The 13,317-nt window shown below is 53.5% G+C and overlaps 1 long non-coding RNA gene across 1 annotated transcript; it reads left to right on the top strand.

Moving 5' to 3' along the window:
- Positions 1–11,465: 11,465 nt before the first annotated feature.
- Positions 11,466–12,651, top strand: LOC135293079 (uncharacterized). Its single transcript, XR_010355211.1, has 4 exons — positions 11,466–11,565; positions 12,222–12,293; positions 12,382–12,462; positions 12,550–12,651. It is a non-coding gene; the product is annotated as an uncharacterized LOC135293079 (long non-coding RNA).
- The last annotated feature ends 666 nt before the right edge of the window (positions 12,652–13,317 follow it).

Below are 13,317 nucleotides of genomic sequence, written 5' to 3'. Positions count from 1 at the left end.
TTGAGAGAGAAAATTCTGGAATGCCCTGGCCACAGCCCTTCACTGAACCACTTGGGCTGAGGCTAATTTTTGACTTTTCAATGCTTTTGAACTGCTAGCTCTTTCCACTTTTCTTTTTTTTTTTTTTTCTTTTTTTTTCTTTTTTTTTCAAAAGAAGAGCAACAGCAGCAGCAGAGGGTCTCTAGGACCCTTGGGTGGCCCTGGTCCTGGTGGGCGGACCAGAGAACCCAGACCTGGCTCACAGAATGGTGGCCCAGGTCCCTGTGGGGAAAGCAAAGTCCCCAAACCCAGCACTGGATGGGGCAGTGGCCCCGGCCCAGGGAAATGAGCCAAACGGCCCAGAACCAGCCTGTGAGGCGGGCTCTGCATGCTCAGAACCTGGCAGGACCATGCTGCCAGTGTCTTCAGAGCAGAAATGACCCAATGCTTCCTCCCCCCAGCAGCACCGCTGCACACCGGCAGCTCGGGAAGAGAAGTTTTCTCAGGAATTGTCATCCCAGATGTGAGGGTTTCTTGTCCCCAGAGCAAGCAAGCAATGCTTGCTTTGCTCTGTTTCCCTTGCTCCTGCAATGCAAATGCCACTTCTCCTGCATTCTGCCCCTCGGCACCACCCCCATCCCCACTGGGCTAGGAACCAGAGGCAGATGCCACAGGAGCCCACTCCCCCACGCTGCTGGGGCGCTCGGGGGAAGGCAGGCACCCCAACCCCCAGGGAGAAGCCCCCGACCACACGCGAAGTGACCCAGAAACCATACTGATTTTGAACACAGCCAGCCGAACTGCTCCTGCAGTCAGCTGGAGGGCCACGCCTCCTCCACAGAAGGACAGGCTCTTCGCAGGGTCCGATGTGAATGACGGAGCTTCGGAAACCAGCGGGACAACTGGGGTGGGCGGTGCGGGCAGCACGGGCGCTGGTGTCGGCTCTTGAGGTGATCCCGTGGGCTCAGCACCATTCTCAGCAAGCTCTTGCACTGCAATTGGATCGGCAGGGAGCGGCGGGACAGGCGGGGGCGGCGGGCTCGGAGCGGGGTCGGCCCGCGCAGGCGCCGCCTGCACCGTTGCGAATTCAGTTGCCGGCTGGGATGCAGAGGAAGAAGACACGGAGGCAGCTCCTGCAGCTCCCGGGAACAGCAGCACAGCCGGGGAATCACTGTTGTTGATCGCGTTGCCTGGCAACACGGGCGGATCGGCGGGAGGCGGTTCCGAGTGCCGCGGCGCAGGCGCAGTTATCAGAGCCGGCGGAGCTGGCTCGGGCGGCTGCGGGGCCGCGGGCGGAGCCGGCTGAGGCGGAGCCTCCGGCTGAGGCGCCTCCTGCGGGGCTGGCTGAGGCGGAGCCTCCGGCTGAGGCGCCTCCCGCGGGGCTGCCTGAGGCGGAGCCTCCGGCCTAGGCACCTCCTGCGGGGCTGGCTGAGGCGGAATCGGATCCGCTCCCTCCCGGGGTGGGGGAAGCGGAGAATTTCGCGGCGAAGCGGGCGGGGCCGGCCCGGAAAGCGGCGGGATCGTTTTTTCATCCCCCCCAGGAGAAGGAGCAGGGGGGGAAGGTAGATCTGTTTGCTCCAAGGGAGCGGAGAAAAACTTTTGTTCAGCTGTGGGCAATGCAGGGGGGCTGCAAACCTGTGGTTTGTCTACTTTGAGAGGCTTTTTTCGTGTTGAAGCAGGCGGGGACAGAAAGCGACTGCGCGCCCGAGCCAGGATGTCTCTCGCATTGTGCTATCTTTTCAAAATAAAGAAATAAATCTGTACGTATATTTCATACATCATTGGGGATGAAACACGCTGGACTATTGTCCACGAAAAGGCAGCGTCTATGAATTTTCATAGATGTAAATTAAGGGAGTATATGACATTTCTAAAAAATCTATGAAATTTTGCCCATCTGAAAAACTCATAACACTCTCTTTCTCACATATGATGAGTATTTCTGTCTTCGCGTCTCCATCTGCACTAAAATTTAATAACTTTCTTCTCTGATGCAGTAAACAGAACCTGACCTTTTGAAGGTACATTTTTCTATCTTTCTTCCCACCTTTTGTGAATGGTAGGATGTTCAGGAAGGGAAAAAATAACAGTACCTTTAGACAGTGTTTTTGTGGATCTAGCTGTGCAGCTCTGCTGCTCTGCGGTCTCTGGACACAATGTCCAGGAAAGTCTAACAGGTTCTCCTGTTTGCCTTGGCTGTGAACTCTGCTTATCTTCAGGGTTTCATTTTTTCAGCTCTAGGCTAGATTCTATGGTCACTCTTGGGGTGATTATCAGTTTTACAAGTTTAGGGGTCACCAATTCTTGTTTAAACTTGGGTCCCTCGGATGAGGACACGAGGCTTTTTCCCTAAATTATCATGGCAACAAGGCTCCAAGTCAGAAATACAATTTATTAGGAAAAGGGAAAAAAACCCAAAATACATGCAATAATACAAAAGAAAAACCACTGACAGGGTCAGAATACAGCCTGACACCCTGCTAGTTAGGGTGGTGGTAGCAGTCCAGATGAAATGGACTTGTGGAAGTGGTGATCCTGTCGAAACAATCTGGTAGCTCTCATCCTCTGGAAAAGCAGTGGGTAAGGGCGGCGGTTCCTCTGGGAATCCAGTGGAAAGACTGCTTGTTGTGTCCCAAATCCCAGATTATATCCAGCTGGGGATGCTTAGCTCCTCCCCCATGGGCAGAGCATCTCACAGTGGGCTGATATCATTCTGCCTCATGCTGTGGGTCCTTGATTAGCCATGAAACAGAAATGGCTCTGGGAGGGAGTTATCTCTGAGTCATGTGGCAAGACAGTGATGGGCCCATTAACAGGAGATAAGGAAGAAACAATGCCCCTCCTGGTTTCAGCAGCTCTTCAGGATGGCATTAGAATACATCTTTACACTGCAACCCAGGACAAGCGGTCACCCCAGTGTCCAGGTGGCAGCAGCAGCAAAGCCCACCCAGCACCAGCACTGACTGAGCTCCATGCCCAGGAGGAGCCGTGGATGCCCACGGTGTGGGCAGGCAGAAGCCAGGCAGGGGCTGCTGTTGAAATGGAGGTTTTGGGGGGTTCAATTAAGTTAGCAATATATGGACTAAGCATTTAAATTTTAAATTGTAGAATTATGTGTTGAATTTTAACCTTCTACTTAAGAAACCTCTGCCATGGTACAAAGGGCATAGGAAAATGCAAATTTCTGAAGCTTCTTGCTATGAAGGACAATACCAGTGTCATAAATAGGGCAGGAGATCTTTCTCCTTTTTAATGCCTTTATTAAAAACATTCAGCTCAGGTTGGGGAGAAAGGACAGGTCACCCGCACCCCCGCTGCTCCCAGGAGTGGCACGGAGGAGGAGGATGATGCAGCTGTGCCCGCTGGTATGCAGGCAGAGCTGGGGCTTCCATCCTTGAGGGAGTAGTGGGAATTCCGCTTTTTTGGACTAACATTCCAGATCCTCTTTCTAGCTGACATCCTTTCAGGTTAGGGTGAGGAGTAAAAAGGATCTTAGCAGATACTGGATTACGTTCCTCACCTTTAGACCTCATTTAGGTTACTTAATTTTATGTCGGCTCATTGTTTTTAGGGGTTTTTTCCTGGAAAATTGCAAAATTTGGTGAAATGCATTCTCATCTGCATACTAGCTCTGATGTCACCTCCCCCTGCTACCTGCAGGCTCTGGGGAAGCAGCAGGGGGACAATTGCGCTTGATTTCTAACCATTAACAGGTAATTGAAGAAAAACTATTAACAAGAGGTGATTGCAATATGAAGCTATCAACAACAAATAGTCAACATTTCAACTCACAACAACTGGCCCAACCGGTTTAACTTTGCAGCCTTAAAAAAAATGGATAATTTGTTGGGGCGAACACCCCAGGTGTGGAGACACGAGGCTTGACTCCATTTCAGAAGGCTGATTTATTATATATTCTATTAAAATACTACATTAAAACTATACTAAAAGAACAGAGAGGAAAAAATGACCAGAAGGCTACAAAGAAGAAGAATAGAATGGAATGCATAACAAAAATCTTGTGACTGCTCACAGGCTCAACACAGTTGGCTGTGATTGGTCATCAAGTGAAACCAATCCACATGGACCAATGGAAGATGCACCTGTTGCATTCCACAGCAGCAGATAGTTATTGTTTACATTTCTTTCCTGAGGCCCTCAGCTCCTCAGGAGGGGAAAAATCCTAGGAAAGGATTTTTAATAAAATATCATAGCTACAGATAACTTTTTTACTCATAACACCAGGAGAAGACCAGGGAATGCAGGAAGCCTAGACTAAGGAGCTCCTCTGTCTCCAAGCTGATCCAAACCAACAGACGTACTCAGATAAGCACCAAGGGACCACAGTGCACGCACAAAGGAGAAAAGTTCAAAAGTTCAGTCATGACCAAGACCACAGCCTTCGGCCTCAGAGACCACCAAAGACCCCAGTGTGACCACCACAGGAAACAACGCGTGCCCAGAAGGGCGTGGATCTCATTGCCATGTGAGGGGAGGACAGGCGGGGCCAGGGGTTGAATGTGCATGAAGAGATTGTATAATGCATTACATATGAAACAGGTTTGTGAACAAAGATGTGGCTCGGACCAGGGCTCGGGGCACAAGTTTTCACGAGAGCCATCTCGCCTGTGCCAGGCCCTGACACGCATACCCACTTCATAACTACATCAGGTCGTGGAGTGTCGCTATAGGACATGAAATAAAACAACACAGACACGCATCTCTCCAAGGTAAAAAAGGGGGCAGTTGAATTTCTGACTCCAACATTTACAGATTTCCAAATGTGAGAGTGGATTGGAGGGTGAAAGTGCCACCTCTCCAATGACACTGGACAAACCAACAATCCATCAAATTTCTCCTCCTGCAGAAAAGAATGCATAACAATACGTTATTTGCATAAAGTCTGTGAGAAAGTTTGTTACAAGGATGTAAACATCAGAAGGTTTAGAAGAACTTGTCCTAGGGTGAGGTTATGGTGCTTGCATCCCCAGTCGTGTGTTCTGTTAATGCTGGATATTACGTACTGTGCCTTCACGACTGGCCCTGAAGAGCAAGGTTTGTTTTGGTTTGTTATCAGCCTGCTCCCCCACGGCTGGCAGGACAGACAGACGGTGCAGTTCATAGTGCAGCTTTTGGTTTTTGCTTTGCTTTCTGTTGCTTGCTTTGCTCTTGCTTCTGCTGTGCTCCGGCTTTGCTTTTGCTTTTTGGCTTCTGCTTGTTAGTTAGTTTAGCTAAGCAGTCCAAATTTTTCCCTGGACTGTTTTTCATTTCCCTTTTTGAAACCACTCACACCTGCTCCAGACTGGGACCTGGGAAACACCGAGAGTTTGCATCCTGTGGCTGCAGCAGCTATCCCCAGCGCTGGAGGGAGCGACAACAGAGCCACCACTGCCAGGAAAGACTTTCTGAATTTGTCATCCTTTTCAGATGGGTGAAAGCATTGTCATCTGGTATTGTTCATTTTGTGTGCTGGGGGTGTTTTGCCTGTCAAATAAACAGGTTCTTTCCACTTCTCTGCAAGGAATCCTACCCGAACTGCTGGGGGGAAGGGGCCATGTGGGGTTGCTTTCTGGGGGGCCCCTTTGGAGGTTTTCTCCCAGAGTGACCCTAATCCAGGACAGAACATTAAAAACCAGGGCGACAGTGGAGTCTATTTATTCTGCATATGGCTTCACTGTGACCAGCGGTGGGAAGGGAAGGGAAGGGAAGGGAAGAGAAGGGAAGGGAAGGGAAGGGAAGGGAAGGGAAGGGAAGGGAAGGGAAGGGAAGGGAAGGGAAGGGAAGGGAAGGGAAGGGAAGGGAAGGGAAGGGAAGGGAAGGGAAGGGAAGGGAAGGGAAGGGAAGGGAAGGGAAGGGAAGGGAAGGGAAGGGAAGGGCTGTGTAGCCTCAGGGTCCGACAGGGCTGGTGATCAGCCCCAGAGACACAACAACCCAGGTGCAACCAGACTTGATTTCCAGGTCGAAACACTCGGCGTAGCTGGCCTGGACTTCCCTGTAGGGCACGTGGGGGCTTTGGAGTCCCCCGTAAGGTGCACGACGGGGTGGGGTCTCTTGTGACACACCCAGGGATATTTTAGGTTTCCTCTGAGGCATGGAGATCATCGGGGTCCACTTCAAGTCATGCAAGGGATTTGGAATCCTGTGTGAGGCATGCAGAGGGTTTGGGATCTCTCCCAAGGTGTGCAGGGTGCTGGGATCTCTCCTGAGGCACATGTCACGGTTCTGGGGTCTCATTTCACATGTAGAATGGGCTGTGGACTCTCGTAAGCGTGCAGGTGCTTTGTGTCCCTCCTGCTGCACGCAGTGGGGCTGGAGTGTCTGCTGAGGCACGCAGGGGACGGGGACCTCCGGCAGTCCCTCCCGGGCCCGTGCGGCTCGGGGCTGCCGCGGCCCAGGGCCAGCCGCCGTGCCGGGATGGCGGTGGCGAGGCGCCGAGGCAGAGCTGCCCCGCCGGGTCACGCTGCACCGGCACGGCACGGGCGGTGCTGAGCGCCGGGCAGTCGGCACCACCAGCCCAGGGGCCACAGCCCCGGCCCTGCCTCTTTTGGGGCCAGGCACAGACAGCCCCGTGGGACGGGCACCGCTCAGCGCCTGAGGGGACGGAACAGATGCCAGAGGAGCCCCAGGAGCCCTGGACAGGGCCCTGGCGTTGCCCGCCCGGCTCCCCCGGGCCTGTGGCCATCCCGGGCAGCAGGGGCTCGCTCTGGGCCGTGCTCTCCCCGGCCAGCGGGGCTCCGGGCCAGCACCCGGCTCCTGCCACTGCCCTGAGAATGCTGAGGGGCTTTCGCGGCGGAACTGAACTTGACAGGGACAGAATTCATAGGAGACTTGTTCTGGCCTTTTACAAGTTTAACTGAGAAACAACTTAAAATCCCAGGCTAAATCGTCTGCTTTAACGTGTGGGGATTCCTTCAAGACCCTTCCTAATTCCCGTGGTGCCGGGCTGGGCCACGTCCCAGCGAGCACCAAGACCCAGCAGCTCGATGGATGCAGCACCGCTGGCACCAGGGAAATGAGTCAGTGTCCCTACAGCTGCCTGCTCTGCCTGCACGGCTGTCACACAACAGCAATGTTACAGAAGGAACAGGCATTTTTACATCCTCACGACCGTGTGATCTTTGGTCCTGGCGGTGGATCAGAGAGAAAAGCCAAATGTGACAGAGTAAACGTGACTCTAGGAGAGGGATGCCTCAGCAGAGGGTCTGGGGACCTGTGGTGCCAGCCAGTGGCCCGGCACTTGGACACAGCAGCAAGACCCCAGACTATCACACTTCACCTGGGAGGGTAGAAAAGCTCAGGGGTTCTTTGTTCAAGGTCCTCCAGAGGCACCAGCTGAAGCTGCCACAGTTCCACCTTGATAAAACTGTTTAAAAAGATCCAGAGGTCTGACACTCTGCTGTGGAGGACATTCCACATGTTATATTTGCCCAATTATCCAATTTTAAAAGAAGCCACAAAAACAACCAAACAAAATGAAACGAAACAGCAATTTGAATTATGTAGCTTAATATATATACAATTGAATACATTCAAAATATTGACAGTATCATTTGCTGGAAGTAACGAATAATTTGGTCCTGATAATAGCGTATAAGCAAAAATAACCATGCGGGGTATGCGTGGGGTACGGAGTGCAGGGCTTTTGGACCCCCGTCACCTCACGTACTAGCGTGTCAAGCCAAAATTCCCCTTTTTATGCTGTATGTCATTACCATCTCCTCCCATTTTCAATTCATCACACTTGTATCACTGCCCTCATCATCACCTTTACCACGCATGCTCCACACTTCTTTAAGTAAGTTGTACCACTGTTTGGGGATATTCTTTGAGGAAGGCCTCTCCTCTTCCTCCATGTCCTGTAGTTCACCTTTTGGATTACACATGCGCACCAAGCTGCTACAGTATAAGCCAATACTTTGTTCTAACATTAAAGCAGTGGATCTCATATAATCAACATTTTCCTGGTGTCCATCCAAATTCTCCTCTCTTCCACTAAATTTAATCATAGTTATCTCTTGCTTCCTCCTCTTCTGAACATCTGCAGGAGACCTGTAGGGAGAGGGATAAACCCTCCTCTCCCTTTCTTGCTTGGCATGACACCTTTAACTGTTTTATTATTTCCAAATATTAATTACTTTATTAATATTGATTACTCTTTCAAATTTGTCAGCATGAATGATATCTATTTACCACACACAGTTCTCATCTTTTGGGCATTTAGGAGCTTTTCATTTTGCTTTGCACCCAAGAAAAATATACCCCCAAATGTGCACAAATAACTCCTTTCGCATATCCTCCTTTTCAGCTGGTTTTTCCATTTTTCTCTGCTATCTTGTCCTCATCTTTCCACAAGTCCTGTGTCTATTCAAGTCCAGCCTGGGACCGTGCACGCATTTGCTTTAGTTCTGTAGTGATTTATGCCCAGCCATCCTGCCAACCACACCCATTTCAATGTTGCAACAACCTAACTCTGGGCTGCAGTATGTGAATCACACTCGGCTGTGTGAGATGGCAGAGCACCAGAGCAGGCTCTGAAGAAGGGGCATTCGGTACATTAGTGAAGTGAGTGCTGGAACCTGGGCTAGCTCTTAGAACTGCGGCACTACGGCAGGAGTCGGGAACTGCCTCGCTATGGGGATTTACCAGAGGCAGAACCTGTAGTGCCACTTGCTCTCCAGTGCCAGACACAAGCCACGACAGGGACGAGGCACAGGAGAAAGGAGGAGGCGTCCCGTCTTCAGGTTCCGCAAGGAACACCTTAGTCCAGGCGAAGAGAACAGGATGAAAAGCCCCTAGCTGTACTGCCCAAGGGGTTTTGTACACATACAAGTCATGGGGTGGATGCAAACAATGAACCAATAGGGAATGCTCAGGAGAGGAGTGAGGGGATTACATCAAGTGTCTGGGGCCAGTTGGGGTAGGAGGGTGGAGAGGATGGGTCACAAGGGCCAATGGGGCTCCCAGGAGTAGGGGAATTCCAAAGGGGAGTTGCAGTCAGGGATTGGCCCAAAGGTTTGGGAACCAAGGGGCTGGGTTGCCTTGACAGGCAGGGAAAGAGCTGGAACAAGGGGTGGGGAAGGGCACGAGGGACAGTTTGGAGGGAGGGTAAAACCCACAGGTGAACCAAGTCAGGAAAAAAAATGGGGGATAACAGAGCCCTTAAACAACACTTAAAATGAAATCAATAAAATAAATTTGAACTGCAACAATAAGAGCATCTTGAGGGACGCAGCCTGACCAGCAATGTCAGCAGGCAAAAGAAAGGTTTTGCTAAGCAATGGCCCTTTGATGAAGCAAAACATTGACAATCAGGGCAGTCCATTCATGCGGACGGGCGCACACTCTGGGGGTAGAGCTGAGGCCATGAGGTCACAGCAGGGCTCTGGGGTCACAGCAGGCTGAGCTCTCAGCAGGCCCTGAGGTCACAGAGGTGCCAGAGGTGCCAGAGCCCCGTGGTTGCAGAGCAGCACAAGGAGCCAGCACTCAGTCCCTGAGCACAACTGTTGCGGCAGCAGCGGCGGTGGCAGCAGCGGTGCTGACGTTGGGACAGCGGTGTCGGGACAGCGGTGGCAGCAAGAGCTGCGGGACTGGCGGAGGACAAGGCACCATGGCCCTTGCTCTGCGCCTCCTACTCCTGCTGCTCCTGGCCGTGGCCCTGCCTGCCAGGGCTGCCCAGGCTGCTCCGCTGCAAGCGCGGCGAGCAGGTGAGCCGGCAGCCTGGCTGCCCTTTCCCGGGACAGCGCTCCCGGCTCCCTGGGAAGCGCTGGGGATGGTTTTGCCCAGGGCTTTTGGGAGGGTTTCCTCTGTGGGAGGGAGAGAGACCCCACGGGCCCTGGGCTACTCCAGCCACCCCTCCAGAGATGTTGCAAAGGGCCTGCAAAGATGTTGGAGAGTGACCAGGAGCCAGCCCAGAGCTCCCCAGGCCCCTGTGCAGCTTTGGCCATGTCCATTCACATCTGGCTCCCACAGCCTTACCCAACACCCCTGCATTGCCCAGTTCCCTGTGGCAGAAGGGGATCCCAGCACACCATGGAAATGGTTCTGGTCTCTGCTCCCTTCTAGCCTGGAATCGTGACATGGGTTTTCAGGACGTCCTGATGAATGATGGTTTGAAGTTCCTGGAGGATGCTGGAGGCAAGTTTTCATTCTGCCTTTCCTTAGTGAATAATAAGGGTCAGTGCAACAGAAGCTCACTTATAAACCATTTCCCTTAACAAAATCTTAAGATTAAAAGAATCTGGAAACCTTGCCCTGCTCCCTTCTGGAGGCCTGCGGGCTCCCACAGGATCACTGTCAGTGGGAGGAAGGAGCATTTAGCTTTCAATCTTCCTCCCGTGTGCTGTGCCAGTGTGTCCTTCCGTGTGCTCTGTGCAGTCACAGAGAAGAGCAGAGAGGGAAGGGGCCGGGCCCAGGGCTGTGCCCCGGGGCTGAGCCTTGTGGGCAGCCTGAGGATCTCCTGCAGTGCCACAGGAGCTCTTCTGTCCTGCCTTTCTTTGCAGCTGAACCTGCCGGTGAAGGGCCCACATCCAGGACTGAGGCTCTGGGAGATGCTGAGGGTAGGTCAAGGCCTTTCCCCTGGGAGAGCTGCCAGCTCAGAGCCCAAAGCTGGGCCAGGGAGGCAGCGCTGCAGGTGCCAGCACAGAACCATGCACGTGTGTGCCCTCGCCCTGCACGATCCCCTCACCGCTGCTGCGGCTCAGTGGTGCCCGTGCAGATCAGCAGAGATGGAAGAAGCTTCTGTGGCTGTTGAGTTACAGGTGTGTCTGCAGGGAGGACTTCTCCAGCTCCAGGGCTGGATGCTTGGCCCCAACCCAGCTCCCATGGCAGGGGTGAGTAGTGTGTCCCTGCTGACCCCACAGGCTGAGCCCTGCTTTTGTGGGATCCATTCCTGGGAAATGGAACTACTTTCTCTTAAGGTCCTCCGACAGGAGAAACCAAAGACATGGCAGGCAAGAAATTCCAGGACCCATTAGTAATCATGTGGCAAATGCTGAAGGAACGTCTGCAGAGAAGACAAGGTGGGTGCATTTCCCTCATTCTTCCCCTGGGTCTCAGCAGCTGGGGAAGACTTTGGCTGCACATCTAGACACGCTGTGCCTGGCACAGCTGGAAGGGATCCATGGCAGCCTCGCTGCCCCGCTGCTGCTTTCACGCCCTGCAGGGCTGTTTCCCAGCCTGGCCTGGCTGCAGCTTCTGCCCAGCCTCTGCAGGAAGGCATTTGGCATCAGCTGACAGACAGCCCAAACTGGACCACCGGACATGCCCACCCTCAGATCCCCTGCACTTCCTGGTGTCCAGGCAGATCAGATGTTGGGGCTCTTTGGGGAAGGAAGCAGCCTTGGGTTGTCCCAAAATCCTGGGTGTTTTCTGATCCTTATCCATTCCTTTCACAAGTGATGCCTCCTGAAATTGTCCCCTTCCCCATTCCCAGTGAGGAATGTTTCCATCTGATCCAGCTGTCTCTTTTCCATTCTCCAGAAATCAAAGGAGAGCCTGTGCAGAAGGAAGCATTTCCCAGAGGAAGCAGTGGTTCTGTGCCAGCCTCTGCTGCAGGAAGGGAGGCCATGCCAGGCACAGACACAGGAGGTAATTGCTGTGCCTCTGGGCCTGAGCCCTGCTGAGGCTTGAGCTGCCCTCTCTGCTGCTTGGCAGTGCGGGCACAGCCTGGACTAGAGCGGCACAGCCCAGGGGAATTATCCCGAGCAGGCTCAGGGCACTCGGGTCCTGAGCAGTCCTGCTGGGGTCCCTCCTTGGGAGACATGTCCTGAAACCTGGCAGCGACTGCATGGGGTGCCCACGGTGGGGAAAGGACAGAGGGGGAGAGCAAGGCTCCAGTGTGTCCTGAGAGGGCCTGGCTTGTTGCCCTTGGGATCTGGGGGGTGTCCCCACAGAAGGAGGGCAGGAGGGACAGAGGGAGCTAGGGAGGCATAGCTGTGGCACTGCCTGCTGCAGTTTGCCCCAGGGCTTTAGGGAGGATTTCCTCTGTGTCTGAGGGAGAGAGCCCCAGGGCCCTGTGCTACTCCAGCCACTCCTCCCTGGGATGTTGCTGAGGGCAGGGAAAGGGTGTGGAGAGTGACCAGGAGCCAGCCCAGAGCTCCCCAGGCCCCTGTGCACCTTTGGCCATGTCTATTCACATCTGGCTCCCACGGCCTTAGCCGACCCCCTTGCAGTGCCCAGTTTCCTGTGGCAAAACGGGATCCCAGCACACCCTGGAAAGTGTTCTCATCTCTGCTCCATTCTAGATGAAGTTGCTGGGAAGGCTTCTCCATCAGCTTGGATGAATAAAGTTTTGAAGCCCTTGGAGCCTCCTGCAGGTATGTTCTCAGTGTGCCACCAAGGAAGAATTGTAGACAAGCGGGCAGGAACCAGGTGACAGAAGCTTCTGTGGCTGTTGTGTTACAGATGTATCTACAGGGAGGACTTCTCCAGCTTCTCCAGCTCCTACCTTGGATGCTATACGCAAGCCCAGCTCCCATCACAGTGGTGAGTAGTGTGTCCCTGCTGACCTCAGAGGCTGAGCCTTGCTTTTGTAGGATCCATTCCTGGGAATTGGAAATATTTTTCTCTAAGGTACTCCAACAGGGAAAGTCCAAGATACAACAGATAAGATGTCCCTGCAACCATCCAAACAGATTAGGCAAGAGCTGAAGGCACCCCTGCAGACAAGAGAAGGTGGGTGCATTTCTCTCATGCTTCCCCTGGGACTCAGCAGCCAGGGGCTTTGGCTGCACATCTGGACACGCCATGCCTGGCACAGCGGGAAGGGATCCATGGCAGCCTCGCTGCCCCGCTGCTGCTTTCACATCCTGCAGGGCTGTTTCCCAGCCTGGCCTGGCTGCAGCTTCTGCCCAGCCTCTGCCGGAAGGCATTTGGCATCAGCTGACAGGCAGCCCAAACTGTAACACACCCTGAGATCCCCCACTATATCCAGCCCTGCAGATTAGGAAAAGGGTGGCTGTTTGGAGGTGGAAGTGCTCACATCATGCCACTGGAATCTGGCCATTTTCCTGCTCCATAAATTTCACAAATATTACCTCTGATGCCACCGCCCAAGTGGGGAACAGCTCCATCTGATGCAGCTGTCTCCCTTCCTTTGTCAAGAGATGGACATAATGCTTCAGTGGAAGTTGGCATTTCTTGAAGGAAGCACTCCATCTTCGGTGCGAGCCCCAGCTGCAGGAAGGAAGGCAATGCCAGACACGGGCACAGGCACAGCAGGTAATTGCTGTGCTGGGCTCAGCCCTGGCCGGGGCTGTGTGGCAGCAGCTCTTCCCCCAGGGCCTGCCCTTGCCCGGCCCGGCAGCAGCCAAAGCTGGAGGTGCCTCGGCTTCCAGGCCT

This window comes from Passer domesticus, unplaced genomic scaffold, assembly GCF_036417665.1.
Source record: "Passer domesticus isolate bPasDom1 unplaced genomic scaffold, bPasDom1.hap1 HAP1_SCAFFOLD_67, whole genome shotgun sequence".
NCBI classification, from domain to species: domain Eukaryota; kingdom Metazoa; phylum Chordata; class Aves; order Passeriformes; family Passeridae; genus Passer; species Passer domesticus.
This window is presented reverse-complemented; position numbering and strand designations above follow the sequence as displayed.